At 43.7% G+C, this 17,125-nt stretch overlaps 1 protein-coding gene across 2 annotated transcripts in view; it reads right to left on the bottom strand.

Annotated features, from left to right (window-relative positions):
* The window catches only part of LOC149469716 (leucine-rich repeat and immunoglobulin-like domain-containing nogo receptor-interacting protein 3), a 175,893-nt gene extending 164,427 nt beyond the window's left edge, over positions 1-11,466 (bottom strand). For both annotated transcript variants that reach the window (XM_089668757.1, XM_089668756.1), the window contains exon 1: positions 11,296-11,466. The gene's annotated coding sequence lies outside the window, so the exon portion shown is untranslated. The remainder of the gene's footprint in view (positions 1-11,295) is intronic.
* Between the last annotated feature and the right edge of the window lie 5,659 nt (positions 11,467-17,125).

Here is a 17,125-nt window from a genome sequence, read left to right as displayed (position 1 = left end):
ACCCCCTCTAATACTTACCTGAGCCCCATCACGATCCAGTGATGTGCACGAGAGCCTCATCTCTGTCTGACTCTCCCTCCTAATTGGCTATGACAGCAGAGGGAGTCATTGGCTCCTGCTGCTGTCAGTCACAACCAGTAAGCCAATGAGGAGAGAGAGGGGGTGGGGCTGAACTTCAGCTCTGTGTGTAAATGGACACGCAGAGCAGCATCTTAGAAGCAAGCCTGCTTGGGTGTCCCTATAGAAAGCTGCTTACTCTGGGGGCACTTGGCAGGAGGGAGGGGCCTGTAGTGGTGGGTTTAAGTTTTTTGCTGCCCTAGGCAACACAAAAATCGACCGCTGCCGCCACCTCACCCACACTTCCCTGCCCCCCAGTGGTACCGCCCCCCTGAAAAATGCCGCCTTGTGGTAAATACGCCCCTGCTCTCCACCAAGTATAGACCCCCCGTCCCTCAGTACAGACCCCCTCTCCACCAAGTTTTTTAACTTGCCCCCCCCTTCCCGGTCACTCTGTTCCCCTCCTCTGCCCAGGCACAATATAAGAAAATTGGTAAAGATCTCAGATCAGCACAGACATGCACAGCAGTGTCTCTCTTCCTCCTGTGTACATGTAGACAGCGGAGGAGAGGGAGGCGGTTTCAGTGCGCTCTGCTGGTAGCCAGCCAGGGACAGAGCTGTGGATCAGTGTCGCTGGTGCGGTGTCAGCTCTGGTACCCCTGCCAATGGATGCTGCTTTGGTCCGCCTCCCCATAGCAACACCACTGCATACACAATGAACAGAGATGAGCGCTGGCCGCTCCCAGTCCCAGCACTCAGATCACTCTGATCAGTGGAGGCTCCTTCCTCATCCGGTCACTCAGTTCCTGTTCTCTACCAGCTCTGATCTGGTTGTGTGTACCCTGCAGATAATGGCTCCTGTGTGCACTGCCATGTCCTGTGTCACTTCTGCCGGGGAAGGGGGGTTGGTGGGGGGTGTTGCACCGCCCCCGCTGAAAAATGCCGCCCTAGGCAAATGCTTTGTTGGCTTCACGGTAAATACGCCCCTGGGGGCAGGAGTGCTGGCCGGGGGGGACCAGAGAAGAGGAGGATCTGCTCTGTGAAACAAGTGAAAAATTTCAATATTGTTAACATTTTTTATATCACTCACTAAGCAGAACATCATAAACACTCGATAAGCTTACAAATCAGTATACTGTGTGACAACTATTGAATTTACATTTGATGCTGTTGTTCTTTCTGCTCTATTGCTTTGTGCCAGAATATACTGTGTATTCTTTAACAGCTAACACACTTAGAGGCAATATATATTTACCATTTTACAATGTGATCAAGTGTATTTCCTTGGCTATCCAATGAAGGTAGGAGAAAACTATCATCCATTTGTATTTATTATGGATTCATATTCTAAAGTCCATGAAAAATTAACTTAGTTGTGATTTTAACAATTAATTGCCTATTTTGTCACATTACAATGGTCAATCACGTGCAGATTTTAGGTGTTCTGCATAAAGGCTACTGCAATATCGGCTCTCCTTCTAAATGCTGTGAGAAAATCAATACCAGCACAAGCCTCTACAGATAGCATTGTTTTCAGTCTATTGACAGAATTCTGAGTGTAAACTTACGCTGAGTAAATAGGAGGAGTAAAACACAATTGCTCTGCTGCACTCTGTGCTGTACCTGCCATTATTTCTGCCTCTGCAGCATACATATAAATGTTTTTTAAGCATTAACCCATTCTGGTAAGATTTTTAGATCAAGCTTATCACATTAATGTATATACTGTATCCATGAAAAAATAAAATCTTTCAATTATATTTAAGATAAATGTATTTTCCTGCCTAACCTGATTGGGTGTTTACCATGACCACAGGTTTGATGATGCTAGAACCTTTATTACATTTTCTGGAGAGCCGTGATACCTTATCATTTTACTTGGAGAGGATAAATAATTGATTTTATGGAATCACCTAGTGTTTCTTATGGAGGGCCCTGCCTCCCACCTCCTATTCATTCCCATGCACATATTTGCAGTAGCTCTGAGATGCTGTAGATGAGGCATTTGCACCAAAGTCCCGTGTTCGTAACTTCGCTAAATTGGAAAGGGGGGGAGGTTTGGCTGCCAAACACAGAAGGATCTAGGCAGGTGAATGTGCCCTGATTAGACTGACTATATATACAAAATTAGGTCATGTATATATGATAGAATATACATTTAAGTAATTCATTAAAATATTACATTACATAGTTACATAGTCTGGCTGAAAAAAGACAAAAGTCCATCCAGTTCAACCATTAACAAAAATAAAAAGTTATAATCCTATACCCACATTATGCAGCAAAAAATCATTTGTTTATGTTTATCTCTACATTATACAGCATAAAAATCAAGAACTTCAATGATACAAATTTCATGAAAAAACTGACATTCATGGATGAAGACTAATAAACAATGACAATTCCTTAGTTCCTCTGATGACCCCCATGATCACACAAGGTACTTGTACTACGTACAAACTGGACACAACAGCACTCAACTACAACAATACACTCCAACTCTGCCTCTTAAAGTGAAATTAGAGCAATTTGTTTGGTAAAATGAGATGCTGACAAAAGGCTTACATACTCTTTGTTTTTTAATTTTTCTACTCTGTGCTTGCTCCTCATACTGTCTCCTGGACGCACTGCCGCAGGTATGTGGGTGTGAGTGCCCTGTGCCGGCTGGACCTATGGAGTCCTGCTGGAGTCACCACTTCCTGCGCACTACTGTTTTGAATCACAAGCTTACATGCAGTCCCTCCCAGCAACGCACAGGCAGCATGAGGGACCACACATGGCAGGGGACAGTATGAGGAGCAAGCATAGAGGAAAAAAAAACCACAGCAAGAGCATTATTTCAGGTACTTATACAGCACTGTAAAGTTATGTAGCACTTTACATATATATTGTACATTCACATCAGTCCCTAACCCTCAAGGAGTGTACAATCTAAGGTCCCTAACTCACATTCATACATACACATATTAGGGCCAATTTAGACAGGAGCCAATTAACCTACCAGCATGTCTTTGGAGTGTGGGAGGAAACTCATGTAGGTGCAGGGAAAACATGCAAACTCCAGGCAGGATTTGAACCAATGACCCTAGTACTGCCAGGCAGAAGTGCTAACCATTTAGCCACTGTGCTGCCCACATGATGATGTGAGCAGCATCTAATTTTACATATATATTGTACATTCACATCAGTCCCTAACCCTCCAGGGGTGTACAATCTAAGGTCCCTAACTCAAATTCATACATACACATACTAGGGCCAATTTAAACAGGAGCCAATTAACCTACCAGCATGTCTTTGGGGTGTAGGAGGAAACCCACACAGGCACAGGGAGAACATGCAAACTCCAGGCAGGGGGTGCCATTCCTGGGATTTGAACCAACAACCCTAGTACCACCAGGTGGAAGTGCTAACCACTTAGCCACTGTGCTGCCCGTGCAAAGATGTGATCAGTATCTAGTTTTACAAAAAACAAACAAAATGGTGGCAATATCTTTTTTTTAACCCTCCCTTATCTGTTATGATGGGTTGTCTTCAATTCACATACTCTCCTGCCCAGAAGATCCAGCATTGTCCTGATGTGATCCACTGTTCAGATGTCGCTGCCATCTTGGTCCTCCTCAGTAATTGGGAGCTGGTTGCCTTTTCCAGGTTCAGCTAGCTGACCCCAGATGACACATGCCAACTCCACCTATCTGTGTGAGTTGATGTGAGCAGCATCTAATTTTACATATATATTGTACATTCACATCAGTCCCTAACCCTCCGGGGGTGTACAATCTAAGGTCCCTAACTCACATTCATACATACACATACTAGGGCATACCTGATGACACATGCCAACTCCCCTACTCCTGCAGACTCCTGGGATATGTGACGGATTTCCCAGGAGGTTGTGGTAAAAGGGACACATTATTCTTACCTAGGCAAGAATAGCAGTGGGCTGGGGAGGACTAAAAAAACCAGAGGAAGTGAGAGTCCACTTTAGGTTTAGGTCATAAATTCCAAACTATAATTCCAAGGTGTGCTAAGTTATTACATTGTAAAATAATCATTTTATTTCACCTGTGATTGTTTTGAGAGAGATAAAAAAACATGTCCTGGAAGTGGTACTTGAGGACAGATTGTAGGAAACCTACACTGCAGTCTTCCGTACTGTGCTATAACCTACCTAGCATATGAAGTACCTTCAACATCTTAAGATAGTCTTTGTGTGTGGTATTCTGAATGCTCAGACAGATAAGTGGAAAGATCTAAGAATTGCATGCGCTCAGCAACCTATATGATACTAGAAAACTATATAAAGAACATTACAGCATAAATTGATTCTCAGTAGCATGGAAATGGAAGACATGTCAGCCACTTGTTCTCACATATTCAATACAGTTGACACAGCTCAGTTGATAATCCCTGTGTTCCCTGAGGTTTAACAGTGGGTAACTCTGTACTTTGTGTCATGTACTATCAAGGCCACATTGGTATGTAATAGAGCAAAAAAAAAAAACATATACTGCTTACATTTCACATAGTTCTTTAATAAAGAGAAATTTCACCCATGCCCATGAATTTTACTTTACATATACCACTTACAGGACTTTTGACACTCATTTATGCAGAATAAATATTCTTACAAACCCAATAAATCCTGTGCAAAAATTATGAGTGCAGCGCTAATTAGTATATAATAGAACCGTAATACAATATATACTCAATCCCCAAAATAAATCCAAGATACTCAATACATATACAGTGTCATGCATGTATTCCCTCAAGGGGAATACCTCATGCAAAAACGTGAAAATAAAGTAATATATACTATAATAACATATATACTAATAATAAACAGTGCCACACAAAAAGTGCACAAAGGAATACACGATAGTTCAAATACGAGAAAAGTCCAAAGTAAATATTAATAATACTGATGATGCTGTGCTTAATGATGAACTTCACACTCCACTCTTCATGCAAAATTATGTGCAGTGTACGTGATTCACACGTGACAATCCTTAACAGCCAAAATGCCCCCTCACCTCCTTCCTTAGACCCCAAGGGGCCAGCACGCTTTCAGGATCACACGATCCTATCAGTATGGATCACTCTCTAGAAAATATCTTCCTCCTCCAGCGTCCACCAGTTTAGCAGCCAGCTCCTCCCAGGGTCATAGTAAGACACAAGCAGAGACCCCCCATAGTGCAACCAGTAATTTTATTGGTAATAGGTATAAAAAGTAGATTTCCACTCACAAAACAATGAATCTTCCAGCCTCCTACCACATGCTATGGGTGTACTGCATGGGTATACACAGGGTGTTCCAATATGGCCCCCACACCGGAAATGACGTCACCGCGATTACCGGAAGCTCCTCCCCACGTACCGACTAGTTGCGTCACGCCCACTTCGGCCCACTTGGAACACCCTGTGTATTACCCATGCAGTACACCCATAGCATTGATTGTTGACGGAGCTGACAGGGGAGAGGTCTGACTGTATGTACACAACACAGATCTCTCCCCTGCCTGCACAAATAGGCTGCACTAATAGGCTGATTTATATTGCTCTGCACAGCAGAGCAATACAAAGCAGTTTGTCTACATAGTAAAACACACACAGCACACAGTTAACCCTTTGATTGCCCCAGATGTTAACCCCTTCCTGCCCAGTGCCATTAGTACAGTGTCAGTACTTTGTATTAGCACTGATCACTGTACTGGTGTCACTGGGGATGTCAGTGATAGTTAGTTCCCCCCTCAGTGTCAGAATGCCCGCTGCAGGCCCACTATAAGTCACTGATCACTGCCATTACTAGTAAAAAAAAAAATAGAAATTCCAGTAGATATACCACAATTTGTAAACGATATAACTTTCACGTAAACCAATTAATTTATACGTATTAGGATTTTTTTTAGCAAAGACGTGACAGAATATATTTGGCCTGAATTTATGAAGACATTTTATTTTTAACATTTTTGTTACTGGACATGTTTTATAGCAAAAAGTCAAAAATATTGTTTTTTTTTCAAAATTGGTGGCCTTCATTTAAAATAAAAAACTCACAGGTAATCAAATAGCACCGAAAGAAAGTTCTGTTTGTGGGAAAAAAAGGACACAAATTTAATTTGGGTGCAGTGTTGCATGACCGCGCAATTGTCAGTTAAAATAACGCAGTGCCATATTGAAAAAAATGGTCTGGTCAGGAAGGGGGGTAAATCCTGTGGAGAGCAAGTGGCAAAACTATGGACAGTTAGATAATTTCACATCATCATGCAGAGACTCATGCTCATTACAATTTGGTGAAACATGAAAGGCCTACTTTAAACCTTGCATTTCATGGTGATTAAGTGATATACAACCTTAGGATGGTCATACACTATACAATTTTCTGTCCAATTTCTGCCCAATTTCCTTTAGACTTACCTTCAACTATGTAGCACAAGGGCCTGCTTAATTGGATACAATTTAAAGTGTTGTTTAGGTTTGACCCCATATTATACGGTTTTTGGTAAATCTAAAGCAATTTTCGAAAGGAAATTGTATAATGTATGGCTGGCCTTAGGCTCCATGCACACTGGCTTAAAAAAACACAGCTTTTAGAAGAGTTTAGCGTTTTGCCTGGAGAAGAGACTAATGTTACGCTATGTGTCCATGCATAAGTGGTTAGCACTTCTGCCTGGCAGCACTAAGATCATTGGTTCAAATCCCAACCACAACACCACCTGCCTGCAGTTTGCATGTTCTCCCTGTACCTGCGTGGGTTTCCTCCAGGTACTCTGGTTTCCTGCCACACACCAAAGACATGCTGGTAGGTTAAATGGCTCCTGTCTATATTGCCCCTTGTATGTATGAATGTGAGTTTAGGGACCTTAGATTGTACACCCCTTGAGGGTTAGGGACTGATGTGAATGTACAATATGTATGTAAAGTGCTGTGTAAATTGATGGTGCTATAGAAGTACCTGAAATAAATAATATTAGGCAGTCTAGCAGCATTTTCTGAGCTCAGCATTTAGAGGTAGAAAATAAAACCTTTCTGTTTTGCATTTGAGAGCGTTTTTCTGGTGGGCAAAAGCTAAATGCTTCTAAATGCTACTTAATGTTCCTAAACGCTCCTAAATGCTAGTACAAAAAATGCTCAAAATTAGCATTTTTTTCTGCAAAGAGCACTGGCGTGGGGCACTATTACTCCCACTGACACCAAGCATGGGGTACTATTCCTTCCACTGACACCAAGCATGGGGCACTATTCCTACCACTGGCACCAATTGTGGGGTACTATTCCTCCCACTGGCACCAAACGTGGGGCACTATTACTTCCAATGACACCAAGCATGGGGTACTATTCCTTCCACTGACACCAAGCGTAGGGTACTATTCCTTCCACTGACACCAAGCATGGGGTACTATTCCTTCCACTGACACCAAGCGTGGGTACTATTCCTCCCACTGACACCAAGCATGGGGTACTATTCTTTCCACTGACACCAAGCGTGGGGCACTATTCTTCCCACTGACACCAAGCATGGGGTATTGCTCTGTTTACTGATACCAATGACAGGGGATAATTCCTCCCACTGATACAAACACTGTGTGCAGTTCCTCCTGCGCCTCCTTGTCCCAGTACCCATCTGCTGTGTGTGATGCTCAGTATGATACCTTCCATGCCAGCAGGATTTGCATGATAGCCAGCAGCGGGCAGGGTCTGGTCTTGCTCTTTGTGAGGAGGTGCTCTGCTCCTTCCAGCGAATCTATGTGATGTGAGCAGGGGCGGACTGACCATTTGGAAATTCGGGCACTGCCCGAGGGCCCGGAGTCAGTAGGGGGCCCCATGAGATGCCCCTGGTATCTTTTTTATAGTCTTTTTTCAGTTTGGGCAAGGACACAGGGGCCCCATGATCCCCTATTACCCGGGGGTCCCATGAGTTGTCAGTCCGCCCCTGGATGTGAGATGGAGCGGTCCCTGGCTGCCTGCACCTCCAGTCCGTCCCCATTCTCTGGGATCCCGGTAAGTCTGTCTACCGGTTCTCGGGAGCGGAGAAGAGGTTGTGTGCGGGGGTGTGCATGCGCCCGACATCACCATAGCAACATTTGACACCGGAGTGGCCATCGGATACAGACAGCTAGATGAGCCACAGGACACAAGCACTGGGGGGGCGGGAGAACTTCATACAGAGTACAGTTGATAGGTAAAAGAAAAGGGAGTGATAGAAGGTGCAGGAGCAGTCAGTAATAGGCAAGAAGTAGCCAACAATAATACTCGCCCACCTCGTTAATTCCACTCGCAAAATGCGAGCAGGCGAGTGGCCCTGATTTACACCCACACCTGATCGCACAGGATTGGCAGCATTTTCCACACCACATTCGTGTGAACCCAGGCCTAATCTCTGTAAAAAAAACTGTATGTGTTGTCACCTTAAATAAGGTATGCCTACATAAGTTAACTTCTTGTAACATCCTCAAAGTGGTATTAAACCCAAAACAAAAAATGTCATATATTGCAGCTTAGCAATTATTAGATGTGGTGGCTGCATTAGTTTTCTTTTTTAAGGGCCAGTTCACAGTACAAAAATGCATCCTGGATACAATTTTGCTTACAGTTCATACTACACTCTGTTCAGGTGAAGTTTTCATGCAGTTTGCTATGTTTCAGTACAGTTCTGTGCAGAAAAAAATGCAACATGTTCTACTTTTTTGTCTACATCGGAAACTAACTGGAACTGACTGCATTGGTGTGAACCATGGCCATTGGAATACCTGGAAAACACTGTGGATACATTTTTGATGCAGAAAAAAAAAAACGTACTGGACTGTATCTTTTCTTCCATCTGTTTCTACCTGGTGATCTTGCCAGTAATAAACCTCCTGTACTAGAGTGCCCCCACTCTGGAAGAAGGAGCACAGGGGGCACCTTTGGACAGCAGATTTGTCAGCCTGGGGAGAGTGGAGTGTTAGATGTACTAGCATATTTAGATACACCATTAAACTGAAGCCAAACTCCAGTTAACACTTTATAAGCAGTTACAGCAAACTGTTTTTTTTTTTGTCCATTGGGGTAAAGGTTTTACATATATAAATGCTAATCATTGTAAGCACCCCTGCGAGTGTGAAATGGCCTGTCTGAAGTCTCTAAATGCTATATCTGCAGGAAAGCTTGTTCTGTTGAAAAACAACAAACTCACTGGCAGGATCATCAAGTGAAAATAAAGGAAAGAAAGCCTAAAAAATAAATTGTAAGCTCTAACGACCAGGGCCCTGTTTCCTCTTGTACCAAATTGTATTGTAACTGAAATGTCTACCTTCATTTTGTAAAAGCGCTGCGCAAAGTGTTGGCGCTATATAAAAGTTTTATTAAATTGTAAACTGCAATATAAGAAATGTTTGCTTTTGAGTTTAATACCATTTTAAGGTCCATTTACATTGACATTGTCTTAGAAAAGCAATCTACCTCCTGAACCTGTTTTTTTTTCTGCCAATTGGGGATTTAGGATGGGAATGCTGCACCACAAGTGCAAGCCAAGTTTTTGCTCAGTCCCATTCACTTTGGTGCATCATGTTTGGTGGCGGCTGAATGTGACACACGGTAAAGTTTTCACCCTGACTGCGATAGCGGGTAGTAACATGGGCAGAAGGAATTTTTTCAACTGCAGAAGCAAATTGGATCATGATGGTGGAAACCTCCTGCGCTTAAACCTAAAAACCTTTATCTAGTCTAAATAAATAACGGAAGCTGCTAGCATCCAATCATATACCCAAATGATTCAAGATATAAAAATACGGAAGTGATGCAGCGCTACTCTGATGATAATATTGATAATACTATATAAATAAACATATAAATGAAAAAGTGTATAAAAGTGACACAATGTGCAACAAAAACAAACAAAAACATACAATGTGCAACAAAAACATAAACAGTGACCTGATCCTCCAGGGATCTATAATAAGTGAACTGATCCTAAATGGATCCAAAGCAGGGGCAGACCGGCGGGTCAGTAGGGGGCCCCATGAGATGCCCCTGGTACCTTTTTCATAGGCTTTTTTGAGTTTGGGCAAGGACACAGGGGCTCCATGATCCCCTATTGCCCGGGGGCCCCAGGAGTTGTCAGTCTACCCCTGATCCAAAGTGTACACAGTGAATGTTGAACCACTCAAAAGATGGTAATTTCAGATTTACCAATACTGATCGTATGGTATAATTGTGCATACAACCAAAGTTAGAATCCAAAGTGATAGTGTAAACAGATCAAGCAAAAACAGATCAAATTGGATCATGCTTTGCTGGTTTTTTTGCCTTTCTCAGGATCAACTGTGGGTGTAGGATTATAACTTTTTTTTTATGGTTGAACTGGATGGACTTTTGTCTTTTTTCAGCCAGACTAAATATGTAACTGGGCAGTCAGGGGGCAGTAAAACCGCAGCTCGACCGCCTATTTTTATTGCCCTTTAGCTGCCTGTGCAAACTTAGCTTTTAGTTGTAGGAAGCAGCATCTGCGAGAGAATGGCATACCAGGCTCTCTATGTAATATCAAACTGAGCATGAGAGACTGTTGTTAGTAGACTATGTGTGATGTAATGTTCCCGACTGCCTGTGAGTATGGCCGTTCTGATCAATGTACTGTTATATTCTCTTGTAATACTTTTAGATGGTAAAATATTCACAATATAAATTAGATATATTTTAGATTGCGTGCCCTTGTTGCAAGGCTATGGTAATAGGCTGCTAAATACATATATTATTTGTACAAGGTAGGAACACACCGATACTAATTGCATATGTATCAATAAAGGCGAAGAAGACGCCGAAATCTGGCAAACTGTGTATATAGAGTGACATAACCTGAGCGCAGGATGAGGGAAAACATTTGTAAACATTGATCTCCATCAAGGCACCATTCATGCATTCCTCCACACTGCTGACAACCTGATCTGTGAAATCCTCTCACCTAATCACCCTGAAGTGTCTCTGACAACCAAAGTCTCCTTTTTTTTTTTCTTGAATGTGACCATTGCATGGTGCTGGTTTCAGTTGTGCCATTGACACACATTGCAGGCTCCCTCTTGACAGCTCGCTGCAATTCTCCACACCACTCCAGAATAATATACTGCAGATCTAGTCTTTCAACTACTAAAGCCCTAAACCTAGATTTCTACTGCAAGTCAAGGCTGCAGTGCAGCTGTCTAGAAGAGCAGAACATTTTGTCAGCCCCCCCCCCCCCCCCCCCAATGCATGCAACCCTCTTCTTACCCAACACTTTGAGGTCCAAGGCTCACTGAGCTTGTAAAGCCTTCCGTCTGCTCCTCATCATCTCTCTTAGGCTGTCTCCTGTCATGTCAATGTGGTGGCTGTGTCCTAGTATCTGGGTTGTGCGTCCCTCCTCCCAGTCACTGTGCTCTGTTCCATTGCTGCTCATACAGAACATGCGTCTCAGCCAGTGACTCCCTCTCCTGCCCTCCCTCCTCTCATTGCTTTCCCCTCTGTCTATTCTCCTCTCCCCCTTCTCTACTTACCTATTGTCCTCTGTCTCCCTCAATGCTACCTCATTAGCTTCCAGTCGCATTGACACTCAGTAACGGATTATTGGAACTTTGTAGCGCTAGGTGGGAGAGGTGAACACTGTTAGGCTGCGCGCTTAAGCGTTTTTACAGCATTTTTTTGGTGCTTTTTTTCTTTGTTTTAGCCAATGCAATGCTAGTTGCTAGGAGGAGTGGCAAAAAACCACACGAAAATCGAACACTTTTCACTCATTTGTGACTCTGCCGCAAAGAAGCTCCTGTACTTTAGCTTCAAAGTGACACGATGCTCAAGTGTGAATCATCTCCAGAGGATATTAACACCCCTGTCACACCGGTCTGACTTTGAAATCGTGCGCCTTCCAGTGAAGGAGCGCCATTTCAAAGTCAGATGCTGTTCAGGCTTTAGATGCGACTTGCAAGACACGGATGTCTATGCAGGTTGCGCCTGAAGTAGTGCACGCGCTACTTTAGAAATCAGTGCGGTTCTGACCAAGTCGGAATTGTAATGATATGACCAGTGGTGTATTTAGGTTTCGTGCTGCCCTAGGCAACACAAAAATTGGCTCCCCCCCCCCTGCGGAGAGACCCTGACACCGACCAACACCTCCCTCCTCCACAAAGAGAGCCTGACATTGACCAACAACACCCCAGCCTCCCACCCCCAGCCGAGAGAGCCTTCCACGACCACCCCGCCATCCGTAGAATGGCAACCCCAACCCGGGAAGAGATAAGACACTCACCTTACACCATCAAGCAGCTTACAGCCTCTCTCAGATCCCACCTGGTCCCCATGCTGCGTGTGTCCCTTCTTCCATTCCATCTTTCGTGGGGCGGTGCTGCCCCCCCTGAAAAATGCTGCTGCCCCCCTGAAAAATCCCACCCTAAGCAAATGCCTTGTTTGCCTTGTGGGAAATACACCCCTGGACCGCTTTAATTGAGGACAATAGGGTGCGACTTGCCATGCAATTTTCAACTCACATGGCAAGTCACACCAGGTGTGACCGGGGTGTAAGGGAATCCTTATGTTGAATATTGAAGGAAGTCAGGTGTAAACTAAGGGTTAAAGTGTTACCAAACCCACAACAGTAAAATCAGTCTGTATATGCAGTAAAGCAGGGGTGTCAAACTGGCAGCCCTCCAGCTGTTGTGAAACTACAAGTCCCATCATGCCTCTGCCTTTGGGAGTCATGCTTGTAACTGTTAATCTTGCAATGCCTCATGGGATTTGTAGTTTAGCAACAGCTGGAGGACCACCAGTTTGACACCCGTGCAGTAAAGCATGCTTGTTATACCCACTGTGGAACCTAAGGGGTTAATCCTCTGTAAAAACTCTGTTTGATCCTGAGTTCTCTGATCCTTTCTTTCTGCCAGTGTCCCCCTCTTATCTCCTGATAAGACACTCTGCACATGCTCAGTTTGGTGTGTATTGCTAGAGAGACCTTTTTTTCCCCCTTGGGAGAGTGCATGTGATCAGCACAGGACCAATCAGCACTCTCTAGACAGAGGTCAGGGGTCCTGCATCCTCCTAGAGCAGAAAGAAAACTTCTCCCACAAGCTTTAACCAATGTTCTGCTGAACATTGATAGACGTCACAAGACTCCTCTAACTGCTGATGAGGAAAGATATTTAGCAGTTTACAGTTACCAAAATAATTGCACTTCCATGTTGTGTGTACTGTGGGAGACCAAATATAGTGAATGTAGGGTCCTGGGTTTAGTAACACTTTAAAGTATTATTTTATTTATTTATCACAAGTACTTATATAGCGCTCAGGGGCGGACTGACAACTCATGGGGCCCCCGGGCAATAGGGGATCATGGGGCCCCTGTGTCCTTGCCCAAATTCAAAAAAGCCTATGAAAAAGGTATCAGGGGCATCTCATGGGGCCCCCTACTGACCCCGGGCCCTCGGGCAGTGCCTGAGTTTCCAAATGGTCAGTCCACCCCTGATAGCACTGTCAATTTATGCAGCACTTTACATATACACTCACTGGCCACTTTATTACATACAGCTGTTCAATTGCTTGGTAACGCAAATTGCTTATCAGCCAATCACATGGCAGCAACTCAATGCATTTAGGCATCTAAACGTGGTGAAGACGACTTGCTAAAGTTCAAACCAAGCATCAGAATGGAGAACAAAGGGGATTTAAGTGACTTTGAGCATGGTATGGTTGTTGCTGCCAGATAGGTGGTCTGAGTATTTCAAAAATTGCTTATCTGGGATTTTCACACACAAACATCTGTAGAGAAATCGAAACTCATCAGACCAGGCAACGTTTTTTTTAATCTTCTATTGTCCAATTTTGGTGAGCTTGTGCAAATTGTTGCCTCCGTTTCCTGTTGTTAGCTGACAGGAGCGCCATTTCAAAGTCAGATGCTGTTCAGGCTTTAGATGCGACTTGCAAGACACGGATGTCTATGCAGGTTGCGCCTGAAGTAGTGCACGCGCTACTTTAGAAATCAATGCGGTTCTGACCAAGTCGAAATTGTAATGAATGATATGACCAGTGGTGTATTTAGGTTTCGTGCTGCCCTGGTCTTATGCTGCTGTAGTTCATTTGCTTCAATGTTCGACATGTTGCATGTTCAGAGATGGTATTCTGCATACCTTGGTTGTAACGAGTGGTTATTTGAGTTACCGTTCCCTTTCTATAATCTAGAACCAGTCTGACCATTCTTCTCTAACCTCTGACATCAACATAGTATTTTCATCCACACAACTGCCGCTCACTGGATATTTTCTTTTTTTCGGACCATTCTCTGTAAACCCTAGAGATGGTTGTGCATGAAAATTCCAGTAGATTAGCAGTTTTTGAACTACTCAGACCAGCCCGTCTGGCACCAGCAACCAAGCCACGTTCAAAGTCACTTAAATCCCTTTTATTCTCCATTCTGATGCTCAGTTTGAACTTCAGCAAGTCGTCTTCACCACACCTAGATGCCTAAATGCATTGAGTTCCTGCCATGTGATTGGCTGATTAGCAATTTGTGTTACCAAGCAATTGAATGGGCGTACCTAATAAAGTGGCCAGTGGGTGTACAGTATATTATAAATTCACATCAATCCCTACTCTCTAGAACAAACTTTCTCAATCTTTTCAACACAGAGGATCCCTTGAAATATATTTTCAGTCTCAGGGAACCCCTACTAAATATGACTACAACTCATGATACATTAGTGCAATGGTCAGTGGAAAGAATGCTCCTTACATTGGAGGTCATTGGGAAGAATTACCTCTTTACACATAGCAAAAAAGATCATTGGTGCCAGTGGGAATATATCTGGGAGGAAGAAATGGCTCATTGCTCAAGGGACCCCTAGCTAGCTCTGGAGGAACCCTAGGAAACCTGGTTGAGAAACCCTTCTTTAGGAGCTTACAATTTAAGGTCCCTCACTCACATTCATACACACAAGGGCCAATTAACATTGGCCCTTGTGTGTATGAATGTGAGTGAGGGACCTTAAATTGTAAGCTCCTAGAGAAGGGTTTCTCAACCAGGGTTCCTAGGGTTCCTCCAGAGCTAGCTAGGGGTTCCTTGAGCAATGAGCAATTTCTTCCTCCCAGATATATTCCCACTAGGGTTCCTCCAGAAGTAGCTAGGGGTCTTTGGAGTGTGGGAGGAAACCCAAACAGGCACTGGGAGAACATGCAATCTCCACGCAGGTAGTGTCATGGTTGAGATTTGAACCAACGACCCTAGTGCTTCTAGGGAAAAGTGCTAACCACTTAGCCACTGTGCTGCCCAAAGCAGAACTAAGCCTGGGTTCACATACGTGCGGCTCCGTATATCGCATGTGATTCGCACAGGAAACGCACCGCATTCCTGTGCAAATCACATGCGATTTGTGTGCGGTGCGATCGGAGCCATACATTTTGTATGGCTCTATTCGCACCACACCTGCACCAAAAACTTGCAGGACTCTTTTTTCGTTTCCGCATTAGAATCGGATCGCATAGATATTCACACCTATGCAATCTGATTATTCACATTGCACTGCATTTTGTGGACCGCTTTCAGGGTGTTGTTAACTTAACATACACACCCGCAGCGGTTCACATAAATGGGGTGCGATTCTCATACGGTGCGGAATTTGCACTGAAAACGCCGCAAATTCCGCACCGCATCAGTGTAAACCAGGGCTTAAGGCACATTTTTTTCATTTTGGATAGAGTAAGGGAGGGTTAAAACCCTTGTCAATTTATTTCCTGCTATCGATGTCCCTTTGGGGAGATTTACCTTCATGTCCTGTCCCGTAGCCAAAACAGGAAGTGAGATATAATCCCCACAAATTAAGGAAATTTCTTGGGGACACCCAGGTCACCAGAACTAGTGTCCCCATTGGAAAGTTTCCCCTCTTTTACTTTTCTGGAGAAAACCCAAAATTTGGGGTTTTCTTTACTTTCACTTTTGATGATAATGGCAAACAGGGCAAGTAGACAGGGTGAATCTCCCTTCTGAGGGTACAGATCACAGGTGTGTCTGCGGTTAAAATCGCTTAAAAATTTCAGCCTACTCATTGTACAGAGTAACATATGGCACAGTCCTTGTACAGCACAAATATACAAGGTGTGACAATTTAATTCCTGGAATGTCCACAATGTGGCACTATGGTGGGGAGTCACATAGCTACTGACACTCAAGCATGTTCTGAAATGTTCTAACTTGTACTCTCCTGCGCTACAGACCATATGACTCAGCCGTTACAGAGTAGTAGAAGAAATAACACGTGTGTGCATTGTTCTGTTGGTGGAAAATGAATGACAGGAATCTGGAGCAGCTGAATGACATCACATTTTGTGTGAAAACTGGAAAAAGTGCAAGTGAAACGTTCTTTCTGTTATAACAGGCGTATGTTAAACATTCCATGAAGAAATCAAGTGTTTTGAATGATATAGGCGGTTTAAGGATGGGTGGGAGGATGTCCATGATGATGCAAGAAGTGGGCAGCAAAAAATGCAAAGAACCCAATGCATATATGAACAGAGTGCGAACCCTTGTATGCCGAGATTGAAGATTGAGCGTGCAAATGATGGCAGAAGTACTGAACATGAACAGGGAAACAGTGCGGAAGTTTCTAACAGTGGATTTGGGAATGAGAAAGACTTGCACAAAGATGGTGCCTCAAGTCTTGACAGAGGATCCGAAAGAATGTTGCCTTCAAATTTATCCGATCTTATGAAGACATTTTTTTACAGGTTTTTCCAGGAATTAAATTATCATACCTCATTTTTAAGTACTGTGCCACAAGCAAGAGTCTAATGGTTCAGCAGTGTTCACACACAGAGCTCAGGAGTCAAGATTGCATAATGCACTGTGTGCAGGGGTCTCTAACAGACAGATCACAGGTCAGTAGACAAAGTACAATACAAAATTACATCTCTCTGCAAGCCAAATCCCCCCCCCAGCACAGATACCCTTACTTGTACAGTTCCCCCAAGTACAGACCCCCCCCCATTACAACTCCCCCCCTCCCACCAGCAGGTACTCCAGTGCACACAAACAATGTCAGTACTTGCTGCTCCAGTTTGGACTCCCTGTGTAGTGTAATCACCGCAT

Source organism: Staurois parvus, unplaced genomic scaffold (assembly GCF_062004578.1).
Source record: "Staurois parvus isolate SC_StPar_1 unplaced genomic scaffold, SC_StPar_1.0 ptg000062l, whole genome shotgun sequence".
In the NCBI taxonomy this organism is placed as follows: Eukaryota; Metazoa; Chordata; class Amphibia; order Anura; family Ranidae; genus Staurois; species Staurois parvus.
This window is presented reverse-complemented; position numbering and strand designations above follow the sequence as displayed.